The sequence below is a fragment of the Pseudophryne corroboree genome, chromosome 1, assembly GCF_028390025.1.
Source record: "Pseudophryne corroboree isolate aPseCor3 chromosome 1, aPseCor3.hap2, whole genome shotgun sequence".
Classification (NCBI taxonomy): Eukaryota; Metazoa; Chordata; class Amphibia; order Anura; family Myobatrachidae; genus Pseudophryne; species Pseudophryne corroboree.
In genome coordinates this window covers 1,121,160,225-1,121,182,969 of record NC_086444.1, presented here as the reverse complement: position 1 = coordinate 1,121,182,969, position 22,745 = coordinate 1,121,160,225, and the positions used below count along the sequence as shown (strand labels likewise).

At 44.2% G+C, this 22,745-nt stretch overlaps 1 protein-coding gene across 5 annotated transcripts in view; it reads left to right on the top strand.

Annotated features, from left to right (window-relative positions):
• LOC134927848 (uncharacterized) overlaps nt 1–12,244 on the top strand; it is a 173,675-nt gene extending 161,431 nt beyond the window's left edge. For all 5 annotated transcript variants that reach the window (XM_063922921.1, XM_063922945.1, XM_063922930.1 and 2 more), the window contains one exon: nt 9,690–12,244. The gene's annotated coding sequence lies outside the window, so the exon portion shown is untranslated. The remainder of the gene's footprint in view (nt 1–9,689) is intronic.
• Nucleotides 12,245–22,745: the final 10,501 nt, after the last annotated feature.

The window sequence follows — 22,745 nt, the reverse complement described above, 5'->3', positions numbered from 1 at the left end:
GTCCTGTCCTCTATCAGAGCATTCCCTGTGTGTGTGCTGTATGTCGGTACGTGTGTGTCGACATGTATGAGGAAAATGTTGGTGAGGAGGCGGAGCAAATTGCCTGTAATGTTGATGTCACTCTCAAGGGAGTCGACACCGGAATGGATGGTCTACTTATGGAATTACGTGATAATGTCAACACGCTGCAAGACGGTTGACGACATGAGATGGCCGGCGGACAAATTAGTACCGGTCCAGGCGTCTCAGACACCGTCAGGGGCTTGTAAAAACGCCCATTTACCTCAGTCGGTCGACAGACACAGACATGGACACTGACCCCAGTGTCGACGGTGAAGAAACATACGTAATTTTCCTTTAGGGCCACGAGTTACATGTTAAGGGCAATGAAGGAGCTGTTACATATTTCTGATACTACAAGTACCACAAATAAGGGTATTTTGTAGGGTGTGAATAAACTACTTGTAGTTTTGCCTGAATCAGATAAATTAAATGAAGTGTGTGATGATACGTGGGGTTCCTCCGATAGAAAGTTATGGGCGGTATACCCTTTCCCGCCAGAAGTAAGGGCGAGTTGGGAAACACACCTTAGGGTGGATAAGGCGCTCACACGCTTATAAAAACATGGCGTTACCGTCTCTAGATACGGCCGCCCTCAAGAAGCCAGCTGATAGGAAGCTGAAAAATATCATGACAGTATATACACACATACTGGTGTTATACTACGACCAGCAATCGCCTCAGCCTGGATGTGCAGCGCTGAGGGGGCTTGGTCGGATTTCCTGACTGAAAATTTTGATACCCTTGACAGGGACAAGATTTTATTGACTATAGAGCATTTGAAGGATGCATTTCTATATATGCGTGATGCGCAGAGGGATATTTGCATTCTGGCATCAAGAGTAAATGTGATTTACATATCTGCCAGACGAAGACACGACAGTGGTCAGGTGAGGCAGATTCCAGACGGCATGTGGAAGTATTGCCGTATAAAGGGGCGGTCCATCGGACCTGGTGGCCATGGCAACAGCTGAAAAATCCACTTTTTGTTACCCCGAATCACATATCGGCAAAAAAGGACACAGTCTTTTCAGTCTCAGTCCTTTCGTCCCCATAGGGGCAGGCGGGCAAAGGCCAGTAATATCTGCCCAGGGGTAGAGGAAAGGGAAGAAGACTGCAGCAAGCAGCCCATTCCCAGGAACAGAAGCCCCTCACAGCTTCTGCCAAGTCCGCAGCATAACGCTGGGGCCGTACAAGCGGACTCAGGTGCGGTAGGGGGTCATCTCAAGAGTTTCAGTACACAGGGGGCTCACTCGCAAGGGAACTCCGGGATCCTACATGTAGTATCCCAGGTGTACATTGGAAATTCGAGACATCTCCCCCTCACACAATTCACAGGCTGTATTCCCAGCAGGTGATAATCAAAGTACCCCTCTTACAACATGGAAGGGGGTAGTATCCCACACTATATTGTGGTACTGAAGCCAACCGGCTCGGTGAGATCTGAAATATTTGAACACTTACATACAAGCGTTCAAATCAAGATGGAGTCACTCAGAGCAGTGATAGCGAACCAGGAAGAAGGGGACGATATGGTGTCACTGGATATCAGGGACGCTTACCTACAGGTCCAAATTTGCCCTTCTCACCAAGGGTACTTCAGGTTCCTGGTACAGAACTGTCACTATCAGTTCAGACGCTGCCGTTTGGGTTGTCCACGGCGCCCCGGGTCTTTACCAAGGTAATGGCCGGAATGATGATTTTTCTTAAAAGGAAACATGGACGCTTTCCTGATAAGGGCAAGGTCCAGAGAACAGTTGGAGGTCGGAGTAGCACTATCTTAAGTAGTTCTACGTCAGCACGAGTGGATTCTAAATATTCCAAAATCGCAGCTTTTTCCGATGACACGTCTACTGTTCATAGGGATGATTCTGGACACAGTCCAGAAAAACGTGTTTCTCCCAGTGGAGAAAGCCAGGGAGTTCTCCGAGCTAATCGGGATCCTCCTAAAACCAGGAAAAGTGTCAGTGCATCATTGCACAAGAGTCCTGGTAAAAATGGTGGCTTATTACGAAGCAATTCCATTCGGCAGATTCCCTGCAAGAACTCTTCGGTGGGATCTGCTGGACAAATGGTCCGGATCGCATCCTCAGATGCATCAGCGGATAACCCTATATCCAAGGACAAGGGTGTCTCTCCTGTGGTGATTACAGAGTGCTCATCTTCTAGAGGGCCGCAGATTTGGCATTCAGGATTGGATGCCGGTGACCACGGAGGCCAGCCTGAGAGGCTGGAGAACAGTCACACAGGGAAAAAATTTCCAGGGAAGTGTGATTAAGTCTGGAGAATTCTCTCTGCATAAATAAGCTTAGAGCGAATTTATAAGGCTCTAAACTTAGCAAGACCTCTGCTTCAAGGTCAGCCGGTATTGATCCAGTGGGATAACATCACGGCAGTCGCCCACGTAAACAGAAAGGGCGGCACAAGAAGCAGGAGGGCAGTGACAAAACTGCAAGGATTTTTCGCTAGGCGGAAAATCATGTGATAGCACTGTCAGCAGTGTTCTTTCCGGGAGTGGACGACTGGGAAGCAGACTTCCTCAGCAGGCATGACCTCCACCCGGGAGAGTGGAAACTTCATAGGGAAGTTTTTCAGCATGATTGTGGACCGTTGGCAAAGACCAAAGGTGGACATGATAGCGTCCCGCCCGAAAAACGGGACAGGTATTCCGCCAGGTCATGAGACCTTCAGGCGATAGCTGTGGATGTTCTGGTAACACCGTGGGTGTACCAGTCAGTGTATGGGTTCCCTCCTCTGTTTCTCATAACCAAGGTATTGAGAATTATAAGACATAGAGGAGTATGAACTATACTAGTGGCTCCGGATGGGCCAAGAGGGACTTGGTACCCGGAGCTTCAAGAGATGCTCACAGAGGACTAAGGGCCTGGGGAGCTAAGAAGGGACTTGCTTCAGCAAGTACCATGTCTTTTCCAAGAATTACCGCGGCTGCGTTTGACGGCATGGCGGTTGAATACCGGATTCTGAAGGGAAAAAGGCATTCCATAAGAGGTCATACCTACCTTGGTCAAAGCCAGGAAGGAGGTGACCGCACAACGTCATCACCACATGTGGTGAAAATATGTTGCGTGGGTAAGGCCAGGAAGGCTCCACGAAGGAAATTCAACTAGGTCGATTCTGCACTTCCTGAAAACAGGAGTGTTTTGAGTCTCAAATTGGGGTTCATTAAGATTTAAATTTCGGCCCTGTAGATTTTCTTCCAGAAAAAATTGACTTCAGTTCCTGAAGTCCAGATTGTAAAGGGTGTATTCCATATACAGTTCTTTTGTGCCTCTAGGGGCACCGTGAGATCTCAACATAGTGTTGGGATTCCTTAAAATCATATTGGTTTGAACCGCTCAAATCTGTGGATTTGAAATATCTCACATGGAAAGTGACCATGCTGTTGACCAATATCTCACATGGAAAGTGACCATGTTGTTAGTCCTGGCCTCGGCCAGGCGATTGTCAAAAAGAATGGGCGGTTTTGTTTTACAAAAGCCCATATTAGAATTTTCCATTTGAACAGGGCAGAACTGGGACTCGTCTCCAGTTTCTTCCTAAAGGGGTGTCAGCGTTGTCACCTGAAACAACCTATTGTGGTGCCTGCGGCTACTGGGGACTTGGAGGACTCCAAGTTACTAGACGTTGTCAGGGCCCTAAAAATATATATATATATATATATATATATAGTTAGGACGGCTGGAGTCAGAAAGTCTGACTTGCTGTTTATATTGTATGCACCCAACAAGCTGGGTGCTCCTGCTTCTAAGCAGTCTATTGCACGCTAGATTTGTAGTACAATTCAGCTTGCACATTCTGTGGCAGGCCTGCCACAGCCGAAATATGTAGATGCCCATTCCACAAGGAAGGTGGCCTCATCCTGGGCGGCTGCCCGAGGAGTCTCGGCATTATAACTTTGCCGAGCAGCTACGTGGTCAGGGGAGAACACGTTTGTGAAATTTTACAAATTTGATACTCTGGCTAAAGAGGACCTGGAGTTCTCTCATTCGGTGCTGCAGAGTCATCCGCACTCTCCCGCCCGTTTGGGAGCTTTGGTATAATCCCCATGGTCCTGACGGAGTCCCCAGCATCCACTAGGACGTTAGAGAAAATAAGAATTTACTTACCGATAATTCTATTTCTCGTAGTCCGTAGTGGATGCTGGGCGCCCATCCCAAGTGCGGATTGTCTGCAATGCTTGTACATAGTTATTGTTACAAAAATCGGGTTATTACTATTGTTGTGAGCCATTTTTTCAGAGGCTACTTCGTTTTGTTATCATACTGTTAACTGGGTTCAGATCACAAGTTGTACGGTGTGATTGGTGTGGCTGGTATGAGTCTTACCCGGGATTCAAGATCCTTCCTTATTGTGTACGCTCGTCCGGGCACAGTACCTAACTGAGGCTTGGAGGAGGGTCATAGGGGGAGGAGCCAGTACACACCATGTGACCTAAAAAGCTTTTTAGATGTGCCCTGTCTCCTGCGGAGCCCGCTATTCCCCATGGTCCTGACGGAGTCCCCAGCATCCACTACGGACTACGAGAAATAGAATTATCGGTAAGTAAATTCTTATTTAATGACCTATCCCCTCCTCTGATACGTACAGGGATGTGATCGATGATCCTGTAGCGAAGTGCTGCAAGATTACGACCAGCATGAGCAAAATTACGTGCAACGGGTTGTTCACTTTGACCTGACTCAATTGCCGCTCTAATGGCTACACAATGTGCTGTCATTCTCTCCTTCAATGTGCAGTCAGTGTTTCCAATATAACTTAAGCCACATGGGCAAGTTATCATATATACAATGTAATTTTTACCACTGTGAGGATTACAGATCAAATCACCAGCAATCAAATATCTGCATGTCACGCAGTTTAGACACTTAGACCCTCATTCCGAGTTGATCGCTCGCTAGCAACTTTTTGCAGCGCTGCGATATAATAGTCGCCGCCTACGGGGGTGTGTATTTTTGCTTTGCAAGTGTACAAACGCTTTTGCAGCCGAGCGGCACAAAAAGGTTTTTTGCAGTTTCTGAGTAGCTCTGAACTTACTCAGCCGCTGCAATTACTTCAGTCTTTTTGGTCTAGGAATTGACGTCAGACGCCCGCCCTGCAAACGCTTGGACACGCCTGCGTTTTCCCAAACACTCCCAGAAAACGGTCAGTTGACACCCATAAACACCCTCTTTCTGTCAATCACCTTGAGATCGGCTGTGCGAATTGATTCTTCGATAAATCCATCGCCCATCACCGATCCTCTTTGTACTCGTACAACACGCCTGCGCATTGCAGTGCATACGCAGTTTTGCCGAGTTTTAACCTGATCGCAGCGCTGCAAAACTTTACTAGCGAGCAATCAACTCGGAATGAGGGCCTTAAAGCATCCCATTTTCTTACTCAAAAAATGTATAGGTTTCTCTGATACACTGACTCATTACAAGCCGCCTGTGTGCATGTGCTGCCGCCGGCGAGGAGCAGCTCCGGGGGCAGGGGAGGAGGAGGAGGGAGGTGGACTCGGGAGCCGCAGCAGCACTATGTAATTGGTGGCAGCGCCGCTGCAGCTGTCCCTCTCCTTCCACATAGGCTGACCGCCGCTGCTGTGAATGCTGGAATGCGCTTCCCTCATCCCAGCATTCACAGCGGCGGTGGACAATTTTTTCTTAGTGGTACTGATGCTGATTAAAAATGGGTGTGGTCACGTGTCATAAGGGGCCGTGATCACACAAAACTAGGGGAGTGGCTACATGACAATAGAGGTATGGCCACATTAGGCCACACACTGTAATGCCCCTTACACATTATGGCAAACACCGTAATGCCCATTACATATTATGCCACACACTGTATGGCTTTACATATTATACCACACACTGTAATGCCAATTACATATTATGCCACTGACACCATTTTACGTCCCACACACAAAAATTCCCCTTATAAATTATGCCCCAGTGGTTGGCTGGTGGTACTGATTACCACCACCATATTTCTTCATGGTACTCCGTACCACCCTGCACCACCCTACTTTCTGCACTGATGGTGGCAGGCAGCTACTCACAAGTCTTCCACAGGTAGCAACACTCTGGGAATGCACTATATATGTTACACACCCACATCTAATGGTGACACTGTGGGAGCTGGAGCTGATGGTGCATGCTCTGCTCTTGAAAACAGGTCCCCCCGAACTTCTTTTCCTGACTGGACCAATCACTCCCCAGCTATATCACTCCGCCTCTCTCTCCAGCTGTCACCAGTGTCTGTGAAATGTATATGTGCAGTGTGCAGCACGAAAGTTCACTGCCTCCAATGCAATAAAAGTAATATGGGTACACTCATCTCATCACAACAAATGTTAAATAATACAGTGCATCCGAAAAGTATTCACATTGTTTCACTTTTTCCACTTTTGTTATGTTACAACCTTATTCCAAAATGGAATAAATTAATTGTTCCCTCAAAATTCTACAATAAATACCACATATTGACAATGTGAAAAAAGGTTTTTTTTGTGATTTTTGCTAATTTATAAAAAATAAAAAAACAAGAAATCACATGTACATAAATATTCACAGCCTTCGCTCGATACTTTGTTGATGCACCTTGGGCAGCAATTACTACCTCAAGTCTTTTTGAATATGATGCCACAAGCTTGGCACACCTATCTTTGGGCATTTTCGCCCATTCTACTTTGCAGTACCTCTCAAGATCCATCAGGTTGGATGGGAAGCGCTGGTGCACAGCCATTTTCAGATCTCTCCAGAGATGTTCAATCGTGTTCAATATGAACAATAGGAAAGGGACGGCTGTGCAATGTGTTGGAGCAATAAAAATAGGTAGCTGACGTGTATATAATGAAAAGTAATTTATTTATAAAAATGACATCACATGAGAAATGAATTATGTATTTATAATAAGAATTATACCAAATTGGATAGTTGAGCACCTTGATTTTTATATAGGAATATAGGCTGTGGGTAAGCACCTGCAATACTGATATAACAATGTGTCCGGTGTCGATATCCAGAAATAGTGTCCACAATAAATGAACAACCAATCAATTGGTGATGAGAGTAAGGTTGCCAGAGTATGCAGTTTCAATGTAGCAAATATAACCTGTTGCCGGATGGATGGATAAATACCTCTCTGTGGGCTGGTACAGACCAAGCGTCCTCGGCTGTATAGTCCTGCAGTGCCCACTGTTTGCTGTGTAGCAGGGAGGTAGTTGTACTATCGTCAGGCGGGTGCAACAGGTTGTCAGCGGCGTGCTGATGAGAGCGGCAGATGGCAATGGCGTTGCGCCAGGATGTGGAGCCGGAGCAGGGATGGCTCAGTCAGCAGCTTGCTGCCATAGCAGAGTCCAAAGTCAAGGTGTGTAAGAGGGCAAGGTCCTAACGCGTTTTGTCACATATGTGACTTTCTCAAAGGTATATACCTTTGAGAAAGTCACATGATATGTGACGAAACGCGTTAGGACCTTGCCCTCTTGCACACCTTGACTTTGGACTCTGCTACGGTAGCAAGCTGCTGACTGAGCCATCCCTGCTCCGGCTCCACATCCCGGCGCAACGCCATTGCCGTCTGCCGCTCTCATCAGCACGCCGCTGACAACCTGTTGCACCCGCCTGACGATAGTACAACTACCTCCCTGCTGCACAGCAAACAGTGGGCACTGCAGGACTATACAGCCGAGGACGCTCGGTCTGTACCAGCCCACAGAGAGGTATTTATCCATCCATCCGGCAACAGGTTATATTTGCTACATTGAGACTGCATACTCCGGCAACCTTACTCTCATCACCAATTGATTGGTTGTTCATTTATTGTGGACACTATTTCTGGATATCGACACCGGACACATTGTTATATCAGTATTGCAGGTGCTTACCCACAGCCTATATTCCTATATAAAAATCAAGGTGCTCAACTATTCAATTTGGTATAATTCTTATTATAGATACATAATTAATTTCTCATGTGATGTCATTTTTATAAATAAATTACTTTTCATTATATACACGTCAGCTACCTATTTTTATTGCTCCAACACATTGCGCAGCCGTCCCTTTCCTATTGTTCATATTTGCCTCAACTAAACACTCACACAGTGTTTTCACGGCAGCGCAGGTGCTGGAGCAACTATAATTAATACTGGTTGGATTTTTATATTCTAAGGCGCTATACAGGAGGTTCTCTGTTGTTTTTTCAATCGTGTTCAAGTCTGGGCTCTGGCTGGGCCACTCAAGGACATTCACAGAGTTGTCCTGAAGCAACTCCTTTGATATCTTGGATGTGTGCTTAGGGCCGTTGTCCAGCTGAAAGATGAACCGTCACCTCAGTCTGAGGTCAAGTGCGCTCTGGTGCAGGTTTTCATCCTGGATATCTCTCTACGTTGCTGCATTAATTTTTCACTCTATCCTGACTAGTCTCCCAGTTCCTGGCACTGAAAAACATCCTAACAGCATGATGCTGCCACCACCATTGTTCACTGTAGGGATGATATTGGCCTGGTTCCTCCAAACATGACGCCTTGCATTCACGCCAAAGAATTCAATATTTGTCTCATCAGACCAGAGAATTTTGTTTCTCATGGTCTGAGAGTCATGTGCTTTTTACTAAGTAGTGGCTTCCGTCTGGCCACTGTACCATACAGGCCTGATTGCTGGAATGCTGCAGAGATGGTTGTCCTTCTGGAAGGTTATCCTCTCTCCACAGAGGAATGCTGTAGCTCTGACAGAGTGACCATTGGGTTCTTGGTCACTTCCCTGACTAGGGGCCTTCTCCCCTGATTGCTCTGTTTAGACAGCCGGCCAGCTCTAGGAAGAGTCCTGGTGGTTCCGAACTTCTTCCATTTACAGCTGATGGAGGCAGCTGTGCTCATTGGGACCTTCAAAGCAGCAGATATTTTTCTGTACCCTTACCCAGATTTGTGCCTCGAGACAATCCTGTCTTAGAGGTCTACAGACAATTCCTTTGACTTCATGATTGGTTTGTGCTGGCAAGTGTGGGACCTTATATAGACAGGTGTGTGCCTTTCCAAATCATGTCCAATCAACTGAATTTGGCACAGGTGGACTCCAATTAAGCTGTAGAAACATCTCAAGGATGATCAGTGGAGGATGCACCTGAGCTCAATTTTGAGCTTGATGGCAAAGGCTATGAATACTTATGTACATGTGATTTCTTATTTTTGTATTTTTAATAAATTTGTAAAAATCACAAAAAAACTTTTTTTCACGTTGTGATTATTAGGTATTGTGTGTAGAATTTTGAGAGGAAAATAAATGTATTCCATTTTTAAATAAGGATGTAACAAAATGTGGAAAAAGTGAAGCGCTGTGAATACTTTCCGGATGCACTGTACATTTACATTTTATTTATATATATATATATATATATATAACATGACATGAATATCTAATACACTTATTGTAACACGTAGTTATAATAATAATAATAATAATAATAATGTTCCCACGACCATCTAATAAACTCTGAACGCTAGTACAGTTATTAGATCTTTCATCCAGGATAGCTGGGACATGTTTTTTTTTCCCACTAGTATGTTTACAGAAGAAGAATGACAACAACCACTATTTATTAATATATTTAACTTTTTTTTCTTTCAGGCAAATGCAAAACCGACATAGGATCAAAGACTTTGCCACAAACTTCAGATATCCCTCTAAGAATCGTTATGTATTATCTACATACAATATGCACTTTTAGGTAATGAGTATGGATATCAGCAGGTTTGCCTATAATGGGAAAATCATATCACTAATATCTTCAAAGGACAGTTGACTTTTTTCACTCTGTTAACCACTTGCCTGGCATGGCCGCATCAGATGTGACCACACCAGCAAGTGCTTTTTCTGACATGGTCACACAGGATGCAACCAGTCAGATAAACAGTGTTAGCAGCTGCAGGGAAGAGAAACTTCCCTCTGCTGCTGCTCTCAGATGGACAGACGGTCAGCACGGTAGGAACTCCCACCCAGCGTTTGCAGACAATAGCAGCCGATGGGGAAGTGTATATTAACCCCCCCAAGCTCCCCTTGTGTACCTGGCTGCTCTCCGGGCTATTAAAATGGAAGTTGCGTTGGTTGCAATGTTTCCAATGGTGCCAATCGATGTTCTGATGCTTAAAAAAAATATTTTTTTTTCAAAAATGAAAAATAAATATACTGTATTTTTCTTTTCTTTTTTAACTAAAATCATTTTGGATAACGTTAAATACATGTTCTTCACCTTTTTCACTCATAAAAAAACAAACAAATTCTGAATGTGGCATGTGTGAAAACCACTATTCTTGGTGCTTGGAGTCATTGCCTTATTTGACCAAATTGTGGAGTTATGGTAAAATCATTTAGTAAACTTATTTGTTGAGCATAATTATGTACTTAATGTATAAAAATGAATATTTGATCTTATAACCTGATTTACTAAGTGCTGAAATGTAATACAATGCAAATGGATATTAATACAGGTTGAGTCTCCCATATCCACAATGCTTATGACCAGAACTATATTTTTCTTTTTATTATGGAATATTTGCATACTATAAAGAGATATCTTGGGAGTGGGACTCAAGTGTAAACACAGAATGCATTTATGTTTCAGATACAACTTATAAACATAGCCTAAAGGTAACTATAAAACATTAATAAACATTTTTTGCATTAATCAAACTTTGTGTACATTGAGCCATCAGAAAGGAAAGGTGTCACTCAAAAAATACTGTATTTTGGAATATTTCTTATTTCTGATTTTTGGATACGGAAGACTCAATTTGTAATATGTTTCCGCTCGTAAGAAAATCAAGGTTTTATTATCTGTTTTTGTGTACATTTCAAATTAGTTTCAATTTCACAAATTTATATTTAAGAAATGTTTATTTTTACAGTTTTCAATATGAAAATGCATGTAAATAGGATGTAATGATTATGCAGAATATTGTTAAGACATGTGGGCCATGTGACTGTAACTAACATTAACCCACCTAAACTTACCAAATAGTTTTATATTTTTTATATTTTGCTTGCAGTAGTGTACAGTACTAAATAAGGAAAGTATATTTCATCATTTGCATATTCACACCATAAATACTATATACTTTCTTGGGGACATTTAAAACATAGTTTTAAATGTCCCCAAGAAAGGGACACAGGAAATGTGTTGTTACCTATTGCAACCAGACTTGTTTTTTTATTTTCTAATCTGAAAATAATGAATTAGTTGTTAGTAGTTGATACACTTTTGATAAATATCCCTGAATGTATCCGTGGTCTGTCTTTTCTTGCTTTATAGTAAATGTGAATGTTCATTACAAGGGTTATATTTACTAAAGGTGAATTTTCATATAGATTTTTTAATTGCTGTATTTCCAGGACTAACTGGTTACTTTTTGATATACATTTTTAAATGTTAGTAAATGTGTGTTTTAGCCCATGGAAATCAACATCAATTTAGATCAATTTGAACTCAATATTAAAAAAATGATGAAAATCAGCCTTTAGTAAATTTTCCCCTAAATGTGCTACCTAACATTATAAAGCTGTCTAGAAACAATGGCCCTCATTCCGAGTTGTTCGCTCGCAAGGCGATTTTAGCAGAGTTGCTCACGCTAAGCCGCCGCCTACTGGGAGTGAATCTTAGCTTCTTAAAATTGCGACCGATGTATTCGCAATATTGCGATTACTAACTACTTAGCAGTTTCAGAGTAGCTTCAGACTTACTCTGCCTGTGCGATCAGTTCAGTGCTTGTCGTTCCTGTTTTGACGTCACAAACACACCCAGCGTTCGCCCAGACACTCCCCCGTTTCCCCGGCCACTCCTGCGTTTTTTCCGGAAACGGTAGCGTTTTTTCCCACACGCCCATAAAACGGCCTGTTTCCGCCCAGTAACACCCATTTCCTGTCAATCACATTACGATCGCCGGAGCGAAGAAAAAGCCGTGAGTAAAAATACTATCTCCATTGTAAAATTACTTGGCGCAGTCGCAGTGCGAATATTGCGCATGCGTACTAAGCGGAATTTCACTGCGATGCGATGAAAAATACCGAGCGATCAACTCGGAATGAGGGCCAATGTTCAACTCTCTTATGGCTATGATAAAACAATACTTTTCAATAAAGTTTTTAATTTGTGTATGTGTTATTTGGTATAGAATAAAAAATGCAAGAGCACAATAAACAAAGTGTGGTAATGGTGCATATACTTCTAGATGCTGGGAATTGTAGTTCCCCACATTAGATGACTGTTGTAAAAAGCAGCATAGTATAATCAGGCTCTGTAATACTGTATGATGGTGGCAAGTACTGGTGGAGGTGTAGGGACTGGGGGAACTAGTAGTGTAGGTGTAGGTACCATAATGTTGGCTGCTTCTGCTACTTTTCACAATCCCATGACTGGTCACCCCAGGAGCCATTGGACTAGCGCCACGAGATGCCAATGTTGGTATACTGACATTCGGCATCCAGTGTGGCGGGATCACATACCGATTCAATTGAAAATGTAGGTCTCCTTTCTGGTCCCCACAAGGTTACACTGCTTCACATAGCATACCCACATTCTCCTGACCCCCTATATATCTCCTCCGTATTTTTACAGAGAATCATAGATGATTGAAGCACTTACAAATAACAGGTAATAGCAAGAATATAAAGCACTTGCTCTTCATGGGGGCTCCTACATCGCTTGATGGATCTGGACCAAACTTTGTACACATATCCTTCATTAGCTTTTCTCTAACGTCCTAGTGGATGCTGGGGACTCCGTCAGGACCATGGGGAATAGCGGGCTCCGCAGGAGACAGGGCACATCTAAAAAGCTTTTTAGGTCACATGGTGTGTACTGGCTCCTCCCCCCATGACCCTCCTCCAAGCCTCAGTTAGGTTTTTGTGCCCGTCCGAGAAGGGTGCAAACTGGATGGCTCTCTTAAGGAGCTGTTTAGTAAAGTTTTTTTTTAGGTTTCTAATCAGTGATTCCTGCTGGCGACAGGATCACTGCAACGAGGGACTTAGGGGAGAGACTTGCAACTCACCTGCGTGCAGGAGGATTGAAGTTTTAGGCTACTGGACACTGAGCTCCAGAGGGAGTCGGAACACAGGTCAGCCTGGGGTTCGTCCCGGAGCCGCGCCGCCGATCCCCCTTACAGACGCTGAAGAAAGACGGCGGAACGGAGGTCCGGAAACAGGCGGCAGAAGACTTCACAGTCTTCAGAGAGGTAGCGCACAGCACTGCAGCTGTGCGCCATTGTTGCTACACGGCTCACTGACACGGTCACGGAGGGTGCAGGGCGCTGCTGGGGGCGCCCTGGGCAGCAATATAAATACCTATTTGGCAAATAAATACATCACATATAGCCATTAAGGCTATATGTATGTATTTAACCCAGGCCAGTTTTCCTAATAACCGGGAGAAAAGCCCGCCGTGAAAGGGGCGGAGCTTATTCTCCTCAGCACTCAGCGCCATTTTCCTGACCAGCTCCGCTGGTGAGGAAGGCTCCCACTCTCCCCTGCACTACAGAAACAGGGTTAAAGAGAAGGGGGGCATAAATTGGCGATATAATTATATATTAAGAGCCCATATATAGAAACAACACCTTCTAGGGTTGTTATATACATTATGGCGCTTTTGGTGTGTGCTGGCAAACTCTCCCTCTGTCTCCCCAAAGGGCTAGTGGGTCCTGTCCTCTATCAGAGCATTCCCTGTATGTGTGTGCTGTAGGTCGGTACGTGTGTGTCGACATGTATGAGGAAAATGTTGGTGAGGAGACGGAGAAAATTGCCTGTAATGGTGATGTCACTCTCTAGGGAGTCGACACCAGAATGGATGGCTTACTTATGGAATTACGTGATAATGTCAACACGCTGCAAGCCGGTTGATGACATGAGACAGCCGGCGGACAAATTAGTATCGGTCCAGGCGTCTCAGACACCGTCAGGGGCTTGTAAAAACGCCCATTTACCTCAGTCGGTCGACAGACACTGACACGGACACTGACCCCAGTGTCGACGGTGAAGAAACAAACGTATTTTTCCTTTAGGGCCACAAGTTACATGTTAAGGGCAATGAAGGAGGTGTTACGTATTTCTGATACCACAAGTACCACAAATAAGGGTATTTTGTAGGGTGGGAATAAACTACTTGTAGTTTTGCCTGAATCAGATAAATTAAATGAAGTGTGTGATGATACGTGGGGTTCCTCCGACAGAAAGTTATGGGCGGTATACCCTTTTTCCCGCCAGTAGTAAGGGCGAGTTGGAAAACACACCTTAGGGTGGACAAGGCGCTCACACGCTTATAAAAAAACATGGCGTTACCGTTTCCAGATACGGCCGCCCTCAAGGAGCCAGCTGATAGGAAGCTGGAAAATATCATAACAGTATATACACACATACTGGTGTTATACTACGACCAGCAATCGCCTCAGCCTGGATGTGCAGCGCTGAGGGGGCTTGGTCGGATTTCCTGACTGAAAATTTTGATACCCTTGACAGGGACAGGATTTTATTGTCTATAGAGCATTTTAAGGATGCATTTCTATATATGTGTGATGCGCAGAGGCATATTTGCATTCTGGCATCAAGAGTAAATGTGATGTACATATCTGCCAGACGAAGACACGACAGTGGTCAGGTGAGGCAGATTCCAGACGGCATATGGAAGTATTGCCGTATAAAGGGGCGGTCCATTGGACCTGGTGGCCATGGCAACAGCTGAAAAATCCACCTTTTGTTACCCCGAGTCACATATTGGCAGAAAAGGACACAGTCTTTTCAGTCTCAGTCCTTTCGTCCCCATACGGGCAGGCGGGCGAAGGCCAGTCATATCTGCCCAGGGGGAGAGGAAAGGGAAGAAGACTGCAGCAAGCAGCTCATTCCCAGGAACAGAAGCTCCTCACGGCTTCTGCCAAGTCCGCAGCATAACGCTGGGGCCGTACAAGCGGACTCAGGTGCGGTAGGGGGTCATCTCAAGAGTTTCAGCAACACTCGCAAGGGAACTCCGGGATCCTACATGTAATATCCCAGGTGTACATTGGAAATTCGAGACGTCTCCCCCTCACACAATTCACAGGCTGTATTCCCAGCAGGTGATAATCAAAGTACCCTTCTTACAACAAGGAAGGGGGTAGTATTCCACACTATATTGTGGTACTGAAGCCAACCGGCTCGGTGAGATCTGAAATATTTGAACACTTACATACAAGCGTTCAAATCAAGATGGAGTCACTCGGAGCAGTGATAGCGAACCAGGAAGAAGGGGACGATATGATGTCACTGGATATCAGGGACGTTTACCTACAGGTCCAAATTTGCCCTTCTCACCAAGGGTACTTCAGGTTCCTGGTACAGAACTGTCACTATCAGTTCAGACGCTGCCGTTTGGATTGTCCACGGCGCCCCGGGTCTTTACCAAGGTAATGGCCGGAATGAGGATTTTTCTTAAAAGAAACATGGACGCTTTCCTGATAAGGGCAAGGTCCAGAGAACAGTTGGAGGTCGGAGTAGCACTATCTTAAGTAGTTCTACGACAGCACGAGTGGATTCTAAATATTCCAAAATCGCAGCTTTTTCCGACGACACGTCTACTGTTCCTAGGGAAGATTCTGGACACAGTCCAGAAAAACGTGTTTCTCCCAGTGGAGAAAACCAGGGAGTTATCCGAGCTAATCGGGATCCTCCTAAAACCAGGAAAAGTGTCAGTGCATCATTGCACAAGAGTCCTGGTAAAAATGGTGGCTTATTACGAAGCAATTCCATTCGGCAGATTTCCCGCAAGAACTCTTCAGTGGGATCTGCTGGACAAATGGTCCGGATCGCATCCTCAGATGCATCAGCGGATAACCCTATATCCAAGGAAAAGGGTGTCTCTCCTGTGGTGATTACAGAGTGCTCATCTTCTAGAGGGCCGCAGATTCGGCATTCAGGATTGGATGCCGGTGACCACGGAGGCCAGCCTGAGAGGCTGGGGAACAGTCACACAGGGAAAAAATTTCCAGGGAAGTGTGATTAAGTCTGGAGAATTCTCTCCGCATAAATAAGCTTAGAGCAAATTTATAATGCTCTAAACTTAGCTAGACCTCTGCTTCAAGGTCAGCCGGTATTGATCCAGTGGGATAACATCACGGCAGTCGCCCACGTAAACAGAAGGGCGGCACAAGAAGCAGGAGGGCAGTGAAAACTGCAAGGATTTTTCGCTAGGCGGAAAATCATGTGATAGCACTGTCAGCAGTGTTCTTTCCGGGAGTGGACGACTGGGAAGCAGACTTCCTCAGCAGGCATGACCTCCACCCGGGAGAGTGGAAACTTCATAGGGAAGTTTTTCAACATGATTGTGGACCGTTGGCAAAGACCAAAGGTGGACATGATGGCGTCCCGCCCGAACAAAAAACGGGACAGGTATTCCGCCAGGTCATGAGACCTTCAGGCGATAGCTGTGGATGTTCTGGTAACACCGTGGGTGTACCAGTCTGTGTATGTGTTCCCTCCTCTGTTTCTCATAACCAGGGTATTGAGAATTATAAGACATAGAGGAGTATGAACTATACTAGTGGCTCCGGATTGGCCAAGAGGGACTTGGTACCCGGAACTTCAAGAAATGCTCACAGAGGACTAAGGGCCTGGGGAGCTAAGAAGGGACTTGATTCAGCAAGTACCATGTCTATTCCAAGACTTACCGCGGCTGCGTTTGACGGCATGGCGGTTGAATGCCGGATCCTGAGGGGAAAAGGCATTCCATAAGAGGTCATACCTACCTTGGTCAAAGCCAGGAAGGAGGTGACCGCACAACGTCATCACCACATGTGGTGAAAATATGTTGCGTGGGTGAGGCCAGGAAGGCTCCACGACGGAAATTCAACTAGGTCGATTTCTACACTTCCTGAAAACAGGAGTGTTTTGGACCTCAAATTGGGGTTCATTAACATTTAAATTTCGGCCCTGTAGATTTTCTTCCAGAAAGAATTGACTTCAGTTCCTGAAGTCCAGATTGTAAAGGATGTATTGCATATACAGCTTTTTTGTGCCCCTAGGGGCACCGTGAGATCTCAACATAGTGTTGGGATTTCTTAAAATCATATTGGTTTGAACCGCTCAAATCTGTGGATTTGAAATATCTCACATGGAAAGTGACCATGCTGTTGACAAATATCTCACATGGGAAGTGACCATGTTGTTAGCCCTGGCCTCGGCCAGGCGATTGTCAGAATGGGCGGCTTTGTCTTACAAAAGCCCATATTAAAATTTTCCATTTGAACAGGACAGAACTGGGACTCGTCTCCAGTTTCTTCATAAAGGGGTGTCAGCGTTTTCACCTGAAACAACCTCTTGTGGTGCCTGCGGCTACTAGGGACTTGGAGGACTCCAAGTTACTAGACGTGGTCAGGGCCCTAAAAAAAATATATATATATATATAGTTAGGACGGCTGGAGTCAGAAAGTCTGACTTGCTGTTTATACTGTATACACCCAACAAGCTGGGTGCTCATGCTTCTAAGCAGTCTATTGCACGCTGGATTTGTGGTACAATTCAGCTTGCACATTCTGTGGCAGGCCTGCCACAGACGAAATATGTAGATGCCCATTCCACAAGGAAGGTGGGCTCATCCTGGGCGGCTGCCCGAGGAGTCTCGGCATTACAACTTTGCCGAGCAGCTACGTAGTCAGGGGAGAACACGTTTGTAAAATTTTACAAATTTTGATACTCTGGCTAAGGAGGACCTGGAGTTCTCTCATTCGGTGCTGCAGAGTCATCCGCACTCTCCCGCCCGTTTGGGAGCTTTGGTATAATCCCCATGGTCCTGACGGAGTCCCCAGCATCCACTAGGACGTTAGAGAAAATAAGAATTTACTTACCGATAATTCTATTTCTCGTAGTCCGTAGTGGATGCTGGGTGCCCATCCCAAGTGCGGATTGTCTGCAATGCTTGTACATAGTTATTGTTACAAAAATCGGGTTATTACTATTGTTGTGAGCCATCTTTTCGGAGGCTACTTCGTTTTGTTATCATACTGTTAACTGGGTTCAGATCACAAGTTGTACGGTGTGATTGGTGTGGCTGGTATGAGTCTTACCCGGGATTCAAGATCCTTCCTTATTGTGTACGCTCGTCCGGGCACAGTACCTAACTGAGGCTTGGAGGAGGGTCATGGGGGGAGGAGCCAGTACACACCATGTGACCTAAAAAGCTTTTTAGATGTGCCCTGTCTCCTGCGGAGCCCGCTATTCCCCATGGTCCTGACGGAGTCCCCAGCATCCACTACGGACTACGAGAAATAGAATTATCGGTAAGTAAATTCTTATTTTATATATATATATAAATATAAATATATATATATATATATATATATAAACCACAATAACGGCACACAGGGGTTTGAGAAATAATCCGATTCCACAGCAGTTTAAGCCAACGTTTCAAAGTTTTATCTTTTTCGTCAGGGCTACTGACGAAAAAGATAAAACTTTGAAACGTTGGCTTAAACTGCTGTGGAATCGGATTATTTCTCAAACCCCTGTGTGCCGTTATTGTGGTTTATATGTGAGGATCTCGCTGAGGGTCTTTAAACGTGCACCGGGGTAAGTAAAGTTTGTATTGGAGTGCCGGCCTGGAAAAGCTCTATATATATATATATATATACATATACACATATATATATATATATGTTTTTTTATATATATATATATATATATATATATATATATAAACCTGGCCGGGATCCAAGTGGACCACCTTGTGTTAGATTTATCCAAGATTGTACATGGGTGTATAACCACATAACCAGAAAGACCAACGAATTATATAATAAATATATATATATATATATATATATATATATATAAGTCATTGGTCTTTCTGTCTGTCTGGTTATGCATTTGGACACCCGTGTACCATCTTGTATAAATCTAACACAAGGTGGTCCAGTTGGATTCCGGCCAGGTTTTAGAAAGACTAGGGCCCTGGTTGGACCTTATTGTGTAATGTGCCGGACAGAACTATGACCCAGGAAGCCGGTTCTGAGCCTACCACTGGATGGATTTGGAAGAAAACTTCAGAGTGGTAACATTGGATCCCAGAAGACATACAATGGGTTTGGGGTCCCAGTTGGACCTCCCGTTGGTGTACGCTGTCCAGAACTTTGACTTAGGGAGCCTGATCGGGGCCTGCCACTGGGTGGATTTAGATGAAAACTTCTCAGAGTGGTAACATTGGATCCCAGAAGACATATTAGGGGCTTGGGGTCCTGGTCAGACCTCCAGTTAGTGTATGGTGGGCAGAAATTTGACACAAGGAGCCTATTCTGAGCCTTCGTCTGGATGAATATAAATTAAAACTTTAATTAACTTTAATAACTGACAGAAATATCCATCATTCAATGACTGAAATAACAATAAATCAATAACCTAAAATAACTGACAGAAATGGATGTGGGTAGACAAAAAATGCAAAAGTCTTGGAATAGCAACATTGATAACAGAAGGAAAATGTTAAACTCATCTTGCAATGGAAAAGTGATTATGAAACTAAACAGAAACAAAAGTTGGGGATCAGGACTACAGGCAACACCACAAAAACGACACTGCAGCCATCTCATGGGTGTGATGGAAGACCTACTAAACTACTAATTATTTTTAATATGTTGACAGTTACTCTACATCCAACTCGTTGATAACTTAATAACCAGAAAATTTAAACCCAGGCAAGGACTGGTACATCAGCTAGTTTAAAATAAAAAAATAAAGTATTATTGTGTAAAGCAGCACAATAACTCCAGACTGATAAAAGTGTAAGCGCATCAGCCAGGATAAGCACCGTTCTTCCATTTACGGATGATGTAGGCCACTGTGCTCTTTGGGACCTTCAAAGCAGCAGATATTTTTCTGTACCCTTCCCTAGATTTGTGCTTCGAGACAATCCTGGCTTGGAGGTCTACAGACAATTCCTTTGACTTCATGCTTGGTTTGTGCTCAGACTTGCACTGTCAAGTGTGGACCTTATATAGACAGGGGTGTGCCGTTCCAAATCATGTCCAATCAACTGAATTTACGACAGGTGGACTCCAATTAGGCTGTAGGAACATCTCATGGATGATCAGTGGAAACAGGATGCACCTTAGCTCAATTTTGAGCTTCATGGCAAATGCTGTAAATACTTATGTACATGTGATTTCTTAGGTTTTTATGTTTAATAACGGCAAAAATCTCGAAAAAAAACTTTTTTCATGTTGTCATTGGGGTATTTTGTGTAGACTTTTGAGAGAAAAAAATAATATATTCCATTTTGGAATAAGGCTGTAACATAACAAAATGTGGAAAAAGTGAAGCGCTGTGAATACTTTCCGGATGCACAGTACAATGCAATGTTAATAAGTTAACATGACTCAAACCAACAGCATGCAATATCAGTTGCAATGGTCCACTGGGCTAATGCAGCAGCAAAGTTAACAGAGGGTCACGGATTTGAGTCCCACTTAATCTTATTATTCTAATATTTCTAATGTATAGTTGAAATATGTGAAAGCTATAAAAAAAATCTAAAATCATCAACATAGGACATGAATTCAGCAGCAAAGTTAATAGAGGGTCTCAGATTTGTATCCTGCCTAGTCTTAGGGCATAATTCAAGGTTGATCACAGAAGCAAAATCTTCCTCTAATGGGCAGACTATGTGCACTGCAGGGGGGGGGGGGGGGGGGGCAGATGTAACATGTGCAGAGAGAGTTAGATTTGGGTGGGGTGTGTTCAAACTGAAATCTAAATTGCAGTGTAACAATAAAGCAGTATTTGCCATGCACAAAAACATTATACTAGAGATGAGTGGCTGGCACTTTTCGTGCTTTGGTTTTGGATCTGGTTCCATGCTCGTGTTTTGGATCTGGATTGGTTTTGCCAAAACCACCCTCTCGTGTTTTGGTTTTGGATCTGGATGATTTTTGGAAAAACATAAAAACAACTAAAGTCACATAATTTGGGGGTAATTTTGATCCTACGGTATTATTAACCTCAATAACATTAATTTCCACTCATTTCCAGTCTATTCTGAACACCTCACAATATTGCTTTTAGGACAAAAGGTTGCACCAAAGTGGCTGGATGACTAAACTACGCGACACAGGTGTGCGGCACAAACACCTGGCCCATCTAGGAGTGGCGCTGCAGTTGCAGACAGGATGGCAGATTTAAAGAATAGGCCCCAAACAGCACATGACGCAATGAAGAAAAAGAGGTGCAATTAGGTAGCTGGATGGCTAAGTGACACAAGTGTGCAGCACAAACAACATGGGACGTGCTGGAATTTGCCCAGATGTAATACATGCACAATATTGGTGTCACAGCAGAGCATACCCCTAAACCACACACACAACTGGCAAAGTCTGTAAAATTAATTTGGATAATAATAACCCTTTTATTTGGAGCTATTATAAAAATATGCAGCACAGGCGAGCGTACCCGTACACCACACAGGGCAAACCCTGTAAAACTTATTTGGATAATAATATAATAAAGTTTTTATTTGGAGTAAATAATATACAGCACAGGACACCACCACTGGACTGATGCAGCACAAGACAGCACCACTGGACTGGACTTATACGGCAGTACCCCTTGAGTTGTATGGCAATGTCAGACAGGATGGTACTTTAAAAAACTAGTCCCCAAATGGCACATGATGTAAAGAAGAAAAAATGGTGCAAGATGGAATTGTCCTTGGGCCCTCCCACCCACCCTTATGTTGTATAAACAGGACATGCACACTTTAACAAACCAATAATTTCAGCGACAGGGTCTGCCACATGACTGTGGCTGAAATGACTGGTTTGTTTGGTCCCCCACCAAAAAAGAAGCAATCAATCTCTCCTTGCACAAACTGGCTCTACAGAAGCAAGATGTCGACCTCATCCTCATCCTCCGATTCCTCACCCCTTTCAGTTTGTAGATTCTCCTCCTCACAGAGTATTAATTCGTCCCCACTGGAATCCACCATCTCAGGTCCCTGTGTACTTTCTGTAGGCAATTGCTGGTAAAGGTTTCCCGAAGGAATTCATAATTCATTTTGATGAACAGCATCTTCTCCACATGTTGTGAAAGTAACCTCCTACGCCAATCGCTGTCAAGGTTACTGGCTGCACTAAACACTCTTTCAGAGTACACACTGGAGGGGGGGGGCAACTTAGGTAAAATAAAGCCAGTTTATGCAAGGGCATCCAAATTGCCTTTTTTTTCCTGCCAGTATACGTACGGACTGTCTGACATGCCTGCTTGGATGCTGTCACTCATATAATCCGCCACCATTCTTTCAATGGTGACAAAATCATATGCAATGACAGTAGACATGTGAGTAATTGTTGGCAGGTCCTTCAGTCTGGACCAGATGTCAGCACTCGCTCCTGACTGCCCTGCATCACCGCCAGCGGGTGGTCTAAGAAATCTTATCCTTTTCCTCGCAGCCCCAATTGCGGGAGAAAATGAAGGAGGAGCTGTTGATGTGTCACGCACCGCTTAAGTTGACAATTTTCTAACCAGCAGGTCTTTGAACCTCTGCAGACTTGTGTCTGCCGGAAAGAGAGATACAACGTAGGCTTTAAACCTAGGATCGAGCACGGTGGCCAAAATGTAGTGCTCTGATTTCAAAAGATTGATCACCCTTGAATCCTGGCAAAGCGAATGCAGTGCTCCATC